Source organism: Tamandua tetradactyla, chromosome 17, assembly GCF_023851605.1.
Source record: "Tamandua tetradactyla isolate mTamTet1 chromosome 17, mTamTet1.pri, whole genome shotgun sequence".
Classification (NCBI taxonomy): domain Eukaryota; kingdom Metazoa; phylum Chordata; class Mammalia; order Pilosa; family Myrmecophagidae; genus Tamandua; species Tamandua tetradactyla.
The window spans coordinates 23320860-23332534 of record NC_135343.1 but is presented as its reverse complement, the minus strand read 5'-3'; the positions used below and the strand labels follow the sequence as shown (position 1 = coordinate 23332534).

Genomic DNA, 11675 nt, shown 5'->3' with positions numbered 1-11675 from the left:
AGGCTGTGCTGAGAGGGAAATTTATTACCCTAAATGTCTATATTAAAAAGGAAGAAAGCAAAAAATTGAGAACTTAACTGCTCACCTAGAGGAACTTGAGAAACAACAGTTGATTAACTCCAAAGCAACTAGAAGAAGAGAAATAACAAAGACTAAAGTAAAGTTAAATGAATGGGAGAACAAAAGAACAACAAAAAGACTAAAAGTTGGTTCTTTGAGAAAATCAATAAAATTGAAGGGCCACTAGCAAGGCTGACAAAGAAAAAAAGAGAGAGAGGATGCAAATAAACAAAATCAGAAAAGAGATGGGGTTGTTATCATAGACCCTGAAGAAATAAAAAAGTCATAAGATACAATGAACAACTATATGAAATGAGAAATAAAAAATAAAAAAAAACTGTATTCAGTTGGACTGCCTCTGTCAAGACAGCTGATTCTTATTATTCCACAGCATGGCCATGTTGACTGGTTTTACTGCAGCTGGTTTTTACAGATGCCGCATCGCCACCTCCACACACCGTCTTTAACTGTGACTAATATTTGATTGTCACATGACCATTTTCTCTGCCAAATCCTGACATCTTATGTCCACCAAAGGGTAACTCTACTGGATTGACATTATAGTTGTAACGAAGCACATCCCAGCCTGAAGTTCAGCCACCACCCTTTGAGCCCGCTAGATGTTCCTGGTGAAGACACCATTTGCTAGTCCAAAAGTGGCATCATTAGCTCTTTCCAGAATCTCAGCTTCAGCATCAAATGATAGAATGGACATAACTGGTCCAAAGACCTCTTCTTTCACACAGGTCATGTCGTCTCTGCAATTAGTTAATACACAAAGTCTCATGAAATATCCATCCTTTAAATTAGGATCTTCAAGTGCATATACATCTCTACCATGTAGCACTTTATCACCCTGCTCCTTTGCCTGTTTAGCAAACCCAAGGACTCTCTCCAAGGGTTGTGGGTTGATGAAGGGACCCATCCTTGTATGTTCCAGAAGACGATCTCCAATTTTTATCTTTGGGGACTGTATTCCACTTCCTCTGTAAATTTCTCAAGAATTTCCTTTTGCACAAATACCCTCGTGCCATTACAGCAAACCTTCCCTTGCGTAAAGAAGTTGGCCATCAGCGCTCTTTCACTGCTTCCTCCATAACACAATCTGACAAGCTACTGAGTGGAGATTTGCCTCCAAGCCCCAGGGTAAGCGGTTTTTTTAAGCTGACATCTCCATGATCTTTGTACCAGCGGGCACACTTCCAGTGAAAGAGACTTTGGCCACGTGGTGATGCTGACACAGAAAATGGCCTATGGCAGTTCCTCCCTGCACCACATTGAAGAGCCCAGGCAGCACACCAGCTTCAGCATAGATTTCAGCCAGCAGCAATGCAGAAACAGGAGTGAAGGGTAAAGGTTTAACGATCATGGCGTTACCACAAGCTAAAACTGGGACAGGCTTCCAACAGGCAATTTGAAAGGGGTAGTTCCATGCTCTTATTCCCACATATGCCCCAAGCGGTTCTCTTCTGGTGTAACCAAAAGGATCCACCTGAGAGCTGGGTACGTTCACTCACTAGCCGTACAACCAGCCAGGCCTGCATAACACTCCAGGCACTGCCAGGAAGTATCAACGTCCAACTGGGCCTCAAAGATGGACGTGCCGTTGTGGATGGGCTACTGCAGTAGCGATGTCATCCTTCCGTTCCCTTATTATCCTGCAGCCTCCAAAAGGATTCAGGAATGTTCTAATGCCAGACATCTTATCCCTTATTTTAAAGGCCACCCTTGCATTTTTAAGAAACAAATTTACTTCCTTATCTCTTGAACATGGAAAGTAGCTATCATTTGGCCTGTCGCAGACTGGAACGCACCTTTTCGGTACCCGAAGGCTCCGCGGACTCCGCGCCGGACCCGCCTGGGTAATTGAGACGCTGCGATGCGACGAAGTGCCGCTGCCAGGAGCAGCCAAATGTGTGCGGAGAAGCCGGACCAGCGCCTGCTCCACCAACATGCAGGGCACTATATGGATTTTTAAAAAGCATTTTATGAACAATGATCTTTAGAGAGAAAAAAATGCACTCTATTTCCCCAATCAGAAGCCAGGAGATAAGTCCTTATTTCAAATTATGTCATAAAACACACATTATTTGGGAAAAAAAAAGAGAGAAAAACCTGATACAACCAAAAATATGCAACGTCAAAAGTAATTACATGCTTTATTGTACATCTATTTCAATGATTTTATTTCTATAAAATTCTGAAGTATCTTCTGAATAATATATAGACATTCATTTCCAGTCTGTATTAAATACAGACTCCAAAATTTTTTACTGTTTATCTCTCTTAATTATTTTGCTATTTTACTCAATATTAATCTTCCTTTTCTTTTTGCTTATAAAAATTCATAGTTAATGAACTCAAGAGAGTATTAGATGTAGAAATTACAAAAGTAGAATGTTGTATTCACTTCTGAAAGTCACTATTGAAAGTAACTTCAGAGATAAAGTTTGGATCTGAAGAAAAGTAATGATAGACTACATTTGTTTACTGTACTTATTGCTTATGTTCGGTTTCATATGATATAGTTGCTTAAGAAGAAGAACTTGATAGTGGGAAGTTAGCCTGTCATTATTTTATTGAAAAGAGCATTTTTCTACCTAAAAATAAGGGAGCTGTAGCTTGATATTACCTTTCACTCACAAAAATGCTACAGTTATAAGAATACAGGATCTACTGCAAAAGGGTCAAATAAATCAAAATTTAAACTGTCTTCATAACTTTTTTATTTATTCACCTTATGATTCTAAACAGCTTGCAACTTGACAAAATAAGGAGTCAAATTTTCCCAGCCACAGTTAAATTTTGTATCATGGGCAAGATCATTATTTTATAGAATGAGTGTTAAAGACCATTGTTTACTGTGGCATTAAATAATTAGTTGATTTAATAATACAAACACAAAAAAGGCTCAATATACAACTTTTTTTTATGGCTTTGACTGTCCTTGGAAGATGAACTTGAAGTTAAAAAGATTGAGATTACTAAAAAATGTAAAACTTAAAAGCATACACAAAATTTCAGATTCATAAAGTTAAATTATCCATATTGAACATTTTATTTATTAGACTATATATATGTATAAAGGATATGTATGGAATTTGTAACTTCCTTCCGTATCTAATCCATTCAACCCTCTCCATTATACATTACACTCATACATTCTTTTCAACACCCTGAAATTTACCAGGTTTATATGAAACTCATAGACCTACTCTGAGGCATTCCTTTGTTAACTTAACTTGTATATCTCCAGCTAAAATATCTCCATACTTTATCCAAGAAAATAATTTGTATCAGTATATTATCAAGAAAAGAGGGCAGCATATAAAAAATCGGCATGCTATTGCAGTTCCAAAAATATCTACACTCTAAAAAAATCATTTTCAATTATGTTTTATCAGTGGAGTAATGATTTTCAAACAAAATCTTACATGAAACCTTAAAATAGAAAGCATAAGAATAAATAATTTATCATTAGAATTTTTATAAACTCAAATTATTATTCTAAAATTAGTCATAGAGAATACCAAAGCTGCTTGGGGAATGCAAAAGCTTGGTTTGGTGTCTATGAATTACAGTCTTGTCTCAGCCTCAGTATCTGCTCCATCATTTTTCTTTCTGCTTTGGTTGGTCAGGAAGGAGAAAATTTTGGTTCATGTACTGAATCCATTACAAAAACTAACTTTTTAAACAAATTTTTCACCTTATAATCTCAGAACTCTTTCTATAAACAGAAATGGCAGGGAGGAAAAAAGTTAAGCTGATTATTCAAATATGCATGTTAGTAGTCTCCGTTGTGATGTTTGTTATAGAACCAATGCGAGTATGTGTGTGTATTCTTTTATTCTACTTTTTAAGTATAGGCTTAAATATTTGGAAATTTGATATAAAATATCAGGGAATCACTGTGGCAGTTCTGAGAGCCCTTAGGTTCTGCGGATGATAGTTTAAAAATGAGTAATCTGTGGAAAAGAAGGCCAACACTTAGTACCACATATAATTTTAATGAAAATTAAATCCACCACCATAAAACTCTCAGCTTCGCCATCTTACCTCAAACCTACATTTATAACCCGGCATACGTTTTTCTTCACCTCCCAAATTTTATCTGAGAAAAAGAAGTATCTTTTTCTGTGGTAGTTAGATTCAGTTGTCACCTTGGCCAGGTGAAGGCACCTAGTTCTGTTGCTGTGGACATGAGCCAGTGGCATGTGAAGCTCATCTGTTGCTAGTCCGCTAGGAGGCTGCCTGCTGCAATGAATGACGTTTGACTTAATTGGCTGGTGCTTAAATGAGAGAACACAACATAGCACAGCCCAAGCAGCTCAGCATTCCTCATCTCAGCACTCGCAGCTCAGCCCAGGCCTTTGGAGATGCAGAAAGGAATCACCCTGGGGAAAGCTGATTGGAACCCATAGGCCTGGAGAGAAGGCCAGCAGAGACCACCCTGTGCCTTTCCACGTAAGAAAGAACCTCAGTGGAAAGTTAGCTGCCTTTCCTCTGAAGAACTAACAAAATAAATCCCCTTTTATTAAAAGCCAATCCATTTCTGGTGTTTTGCATTCAGGCAGCTAGCAAACTAGAACACTTTCATTCTCAGGTTACTCCCTTCTCATGTGCTCTTATCCTATCTCATTTCCATTTTGTTCCCTCTAACTTTATATCCTCATCTAGTTACTATACTGCTACTTTGCTCCCTGACACATCTCAATGCTCTGAAAGTATAGTTTTACAATCCAAATTGTCAGTTGTTCTTCTTGAATTCAGTGCTCAAACTGTAGCAGTAGGACTTCTATGCTTATTACTATATAGAAAATCATTTTAGTTCATCCCAGAAAGTATTCAAGCTTTTGTTTGCTCTTTTCAATTAACACTTATTTCAATTTTGGGAGTAGAAATAACTAGCCACCATCGTTTTCTCAACCTGAATCTCTTCTGACCTTATACCAGCTTTCTATGACACCTTGAAATGCTGCTTTACTTCCCTTTATAGTAATCAGCCTCCCAGAGCTTTATCCCCTGACTTCTGAACTTACTCTTTACAGTTTCCCTGGAAAATGTTTTCTATAGTTTCAATACTTTTCTATAAATGAGTGACACTCAAATCTTTATCTCAAGACTTGACCTCTCTTATGAGCTCAAACCAAATATTATGTAACACATTCTAAGATAGCTTCCATCAGCACTTTAAAATTAAAATGCTACTATGTGTTTTATTAAATTTCCCTTCCCCCTCCCCGCCTCTTTCTCCTTGTGTTTTTCCATTTAGTTATTTGTACCTATAGTCATCTAGTTGCCCAAATCAGAAACTGATCATTATTTCCTCAACTCCTTTCCCCTCAGTTCCTACATACACTTAGTCCCTAAATCCCATCGATTCTACATTATAGTGTCTTTTTAATTAATGTTTTCTTCCATTACTGTGATTTTAGATGTGCTTTGATTATTAATATAGACTCCTTGATAGCTTTCCTATCTCTAGCTTCTCCATGCTTATTACATCCTTCACACGGGCATTAGAGTTATCTTAAAAACAACTTTCTGTCATTTCCTGTCTAAAAAACATAACTTTGTTTCTGCTAGCCTGTAGAATGAAACCCAAACTTTTCAGCATAGTATTTAACATACATTACAAACTAGTTCCAAGTTACCTATCCTACCTCAGTGGTTAAACACCTAACTACGTGCCCTACTGCGTAGTCAGGTTAAACCACCTTGTTTCATGATATGCAAGATGCCACTATTAAAAGATGACTGCTACTTTCAGAGATATTAATATATGAAAATAAAAACTAATTAAACATGTTATCATCTTTTCTCAATTGAGCTATATTCCTTCCTCAATCTTTTTTATTGGCACGTTCTTTACCCTCTGCCTTAGATGCCTATCCTCTTTTGTCTAGCCTGAGAATGCCATTTTAATTCCAAAACCCAGTTCAAATAACATTTGCACTATGAAGTCTTCTATGACTTTTCTTTCCCAATACTTTCCCCTCAGATATGTCGTAGCAAATATCAACTGTCACAGAACATTGATTTCCTTTGGTTTAGAAGTCATTCATGCTTATTATTAAATAATTATTATCTATTTAGAATATTGTTACAGTCTAAATATAATATGCATTATCATGTATATTATTATCTAATTCTATAATTTTCATTATCTAATTCAATTATTAAGATAACATTTATTTTATTAAATCTATCTAATTCAATGCAATTCAAACCATTGATTCCCTTATTTATTAAATATATTATTTCTAGGTACCATTATATGGTAGCCACTCTGCTATGCACACTAATAGTTGGAAATCTACATTGTTTGACTACATTAATTCTAGAAAAATTCTTGATACTACAATCATAGCATTGATCACAGAATTAGGACACGTTTGAGTACAAAAGGGGAACCTATAAGTGTTTACATTGTTTACATGCACAACTGTCTTAGATTCCCCAGAAAACAGAGCCTTAGGCAAAGGCTCATGCACTTATACTTTATTAGGGAGTGCATCCCAAGGAGTAGGAGTGAGGAAAAATGAGTTCATGTGATATCCCCAAAAATGTCAAATAGGAAACAAATTATCTAGCTGGGTTATGCTCAGAATTAAGTTTGACAAATTGCCCAGTCCTGTGCGACCTTCTTCAAAAAGACAATAAACAGTTACATTTCGAGAGTTCATGCTGTGGGGGAAGGGAGAAGTAGTTATCCTACATTTCCAGGTTGCACAGGTGTGCACATAGAGTGGATCCCTGGAAACTCAAACCTCTATATCAACACAAAGTCTCCTAGACAGGAAGTAAGAGGAATGGAGCAAGCATGAGGCAGGACACTGTTAGGCTGTCCGGTGTGGATTTGCTCCGTCACCTCATTATTGGTTACTTTGTAAGGGTTCGAACAAGGTGCCACAGGTTCTGGGGATAAACAAGGCCAGGAGAATGGGAATACACATTAGGCATACCCACTGCAAGTCAACCTGACTAAAAAGGGTGAGGAAGTCTTAGATTTGATTAACTGTCTCCAGTATGAGATAGCTCAAAATTCTGCTGAAGTTTGCAATATATCCTGATAACATATAAAATATCTATATTATTTAAGCATTTTTTTTTTTAACATGGGCAGGCACCGGGAGTCGAAGCCGGGTCCTCGGGCATGGCACGCAAGCACTCCTACCTGCTGAGCCACCGTGGCCCGCCCAATATCTATATTATTTAATGCTTGACATCACTGACTGCTACAACTATCCTTTAATTGTATCAGTACAACATACCTACTTGCATTAAAAATATATCTCAGTGGGAAAAATCATTATCTTATACTCTCTATTCTTTATAGTACATATACCCTAAAAGAAGTTCAATAAATGTTAATGCGAATACATTATATAAAAACATTAAATGCAAAAGTTTAAGAACAATGATTTTTTTGGTGGGGGAGGGGAGGGCAGTGCATGCTCTGGGAATTGAACCCAGGTCTCCCACTTGGAAGGCAAGCATTCTACCACTGAATCACCTTGTGCACCCAAGGACAATGATTTTTTAATGTAGATAAAAAATTAAACAGGCATAATGTGTGTTGTGGATTGAATCACGACCCTCACCAAAGTTATATTCAGGTCCCAACCCCTGGTCCTGTGGGCATGAACCCATGATGCTGCAGGTGTGAACCCATTTGTAAATAGGACCTTTGAAGATGTTGTTGATCAAGATGTACCCAAACTGAAGGAGGGTGAGCCATAATACAATGTGGCTGAAGTCCTAGAAGTAAAGGAAATTGGGCATAGAGGAAAGCCATGGGGAGCAGCCAGAAGATGGAGGCCAATGGAACCTGGAAGAGAAAGGAGAAGACGTTGCCATGTGCATTACCATGTGATAGAAAAATCCAAGGAACTCCAGAGATTGCCAACCAGCCAGAAGATACAGACCCTGAGCAGAAGCAAGCCTTTGAATCCCTGAAACATGATCCAATAAACTCCTGTTGTTAAACCAGATCATTGTAGGTATTTGTTTCGGCAGCTGAGAAACTAAAACAACTTCCATATAGCTGAGAGTACATATATATCTTCTAGGGGGCGAAATATATATATATACATCTATATATTGACCTACTTTTACTATCCATAAGAAATGCAATCAAGAGTAGAACAATGTCCCATTATAATTTGTGAGCCACAATCTAATATTACAGGTGTGATATTTTAGCTTGGGTTGTTAGGGCAATATACGTCCCTGAAAAACGTGTGTTGATATTGAATAGTGTACAGATTGTTGACACTGATTAGGAATCCAAAATTCCACGTATTAAGTTACTTGATCAAAATGAAACAGCATTCTAGCTTTCTTTTTCGTTGTTGCTGTTCAAAGAATACATACTTGCTATAATATGTTAACTTATTTGGTAGGAGGGAAAGTATTTTATTGAAAATAATAAACGTATCAAGTAAAAAGCAGCATTCCAGAAACATAGTTACAAGGCAAAATTGGTCAACATTTGTATCCATTTCTCATTTAAAAATCCAAATTGCAGCCTTAGGACATTAAGATGTGTAGGTACAAACACTCACACATGTATACACTCACTCATGTTTTATATACACATGTAATGTGGCAGTTAAGAGCACAGGCCAACTGTCTGGGTTCAAATATTAGCCTGCCTTGCCACCTACTAGTTGTGTTATCTTAAAGAAATTATCTAACTTCTCTGGGCCTCAATTTTCTTATCTATGAAATACAGATAGTAACAGCACCTATCTCGTGAGGTTGTTGTATTAAATAAATTAATACAAGTAATATATTTAGGTCACTGCCTGGAACACAGGCTAATATGAAGTTAGGACCTAGCTTAGGTAATTGAAATATGTCTAATAGCAATTTTTCACAATTACTTAAAAAAGTAATATAATTTTACTTATATTATTTGTAAGTAAAAATCATATTTTAATTCTCAAAGAGATAAAAAAGAAAGTTATTTTAGTAAAAAAACGTAAAACATGTCACAAAAGGAGAGGTAGCATGTAATTATAGAAAACAATAGAAATTGCATGAGAAGACAATTGGTTCCATTTTTGATTCAGCGACTAATTAGTTGGGCACCCCGAGGTAAATCTTTTCACCTCTTTAAGATTCAGTGTCTTTATTTATCAAATGGGAAAAATATGTGTTTATGAATGTGTATAAACTTACACATTTTTATTCCCCCAAAACTGTGCTGCTATAGAAATGTAAGATAAATCCTTTAGGAAGAATTGTTACAGGGGTTAAAAATTCTACCAGAAATAAAATTGTCCAATCAGAAGGCACCGAGTGTTTTTCTTTTCCCTTGCTAGGCATTTAATCAAGCTACTTTTGTAATGGTGTGAAGTAAGTTCAGATGACATACCATGCAGGGGAGCTCCAGCAGAAAGAAAACCAAAGGTCCATTTCTGCTGTCATTTAAACTTGAGGTATTATGAGCTTTACTGTCTTTGGTATTTCTAATTCATTATTTCAATTCCAGATTGCATAATTTTACTAAAGTGATTGTTTTAACAATATGGAAAGTAAGGATATTGACAACTTCATCTATGTTAACTTTGATTTCTAGGACATGCATTTTGTCATCTCTGAAATCAAGATGCAACTTATAATATCTCTAATATCAGGATATACCTTGCAATTAATGGTTCTTAAATTCAATGATGTATCTGTAGTTATGGTTTGAATTATGACTTCTTTTTTCACCACCACTCACCTTTTTGTAAAAAAAGAAAAGTCCTGTCCTTCCTTCAAATTTTAGAAGGTTTTTTAAAATTATAAAAGTAATAATTAACTCATTTTTCTTGTTCTTTTAGACAAAAGGATGAAACAGCCAATCAAATCTTTGGATCAGCGTAAGATATGCAGTGTTACTATATTGAGTTGCACAGTTTCTGGCATTTTGGTATTTTTCTTTGTTGTAGATAAATATATGATTTAGAGTTAGCTTTTTGAAATACTGAAAATAGCTCAAAGGCTGTCATTACTATTTCATGGGCCCCTGGGAAGCCAGAGACACCATGTTGGGAATCACTGTACTAGAAAAATATGCATTTTTGAAATATAATAAGTTCTCATGTGGTTTCACAGGTTAATAAATTCTGTTGAGGCCCATGACATGGAAGTTCTTTATTTTCATCTAGTTTTGATGGTTATACTAATACATAAATATGAAACTCTGTAACTCCTTTATATTTAGAAGGTATTTTGTACTGTTTATAATGACTAGGAGTTGAAAGTGTAAGAATACATAAGATTTCGATACAAACAGTGAATACATGTTATAAAGATAAGATTGGAATTTTGTAATTTTCTATCACGTATTTATTTTAAAAGCTCATTTTAGAAGTTGATAATGCTAATGAGATAATAATAAGTGAACAAAGGAAACTTACCAACTATATATACAGTACATAATTTCATTTAAAAAGGGATATATATATACTTGCTGGAAAAATACAACAAAATGAGCAATAGCAAATGTTGAAATTACATACAAACACTTATTATTTTCTTCTTTAAACTTATGTTTACATGAATGCCCACAGGAACTATATATGACTTTTATACATAGACTATAATAATTACTATTAAAAGATTAAACTACAGAAGAAGTCTTACTTCTTTACTCTTACTCATTATCAAGAACTTCTCACTTATTCATCCTTAATACAAAAGACCCTCTTAAGGCATAACTTGCTTTTTTTTGTGTGGGGGCAGGCACTGGGAATCGAACCCAGGTCTCTGGCATGGCAGGCAAGAACTCTGCCTGCTGAGCCACCACAGCCCACCTTGCTGTGGTTGCTAAATGGCTTGTCTATCTTTCCTACAGACTGAAAATTATTGCTTTGGCTGGAAAGATTTACTTTCTGGTTCCCATTAATGTTCACAAACTACTTTAGAAAAGCATCACAGCTGATGATCTAAAATACGATTACAAAGAACTGTGAATTCCTTAAGGTTAGGACATACAGTCAATTCATACGTGTATTTCCATGCATGTTGCATATCATGAGTGGTCAGTACAATTTCTTTGGAAATACTTGAAGACATTTTGGTTGCTATTATATTGCCACCTTTTGCAAATGGACCACCATCATATACCATCCATGTTTCCCACAGTATGCTTATAGGCAGTGCCTGAGCATGACAAGGATCCAAGCCTGGCACATTCTTGGGAGACCGAGTTCTCCTCTGGTGAACAACTTCAGCTTGCAGATTTCCTGGTAGCCTTGCCAGGCCTTCCTTAGACAGTAATCTACGACTCTTCCGCCCAACCTCCCTTCTTTCTCCTTCACTAGGGTCCTCCTTCCAGCTCTCTGAGCCTCTTCCAGCTCTCTCCCCATTTTCTCTCACAATTGTTTCCTCAAATAAAATCTTGGAACATTTAATCCCATGTAAGTGTGTGCGTCTTGGAGGATTTGGGCTAATATGGAGTGGGAAATGGCATACTCAGGTTTGAAACTGAACCCAATAGCTCAGCAATTTCATTCCAAGGACAAATCCACAAGAAATGATTGTATATTTTCACAAAAAAATAACTATACAAGAATGTTCATAGCTGTTTTATTGATAATAACCAAAATGTGGAAGCAATC

The 11675-nt window shown here is 36.3% G+C and overlaps 1 pseudogene; it reads right to left on the bottom strand.

Annotated features, from left to right (window-relative positions):
• Positions 1-440: 440 nt before the first annotated feature.
• LOC143661114 (4-trimethylaminobutyraldehyde dehydrogenase pseudogene) lies at positions 441-2045 on the bottom strand (annotated as a pseudogene).
• Between the last annotated feature and the right edge of the window lie 9630 nt (positions 2046-11675).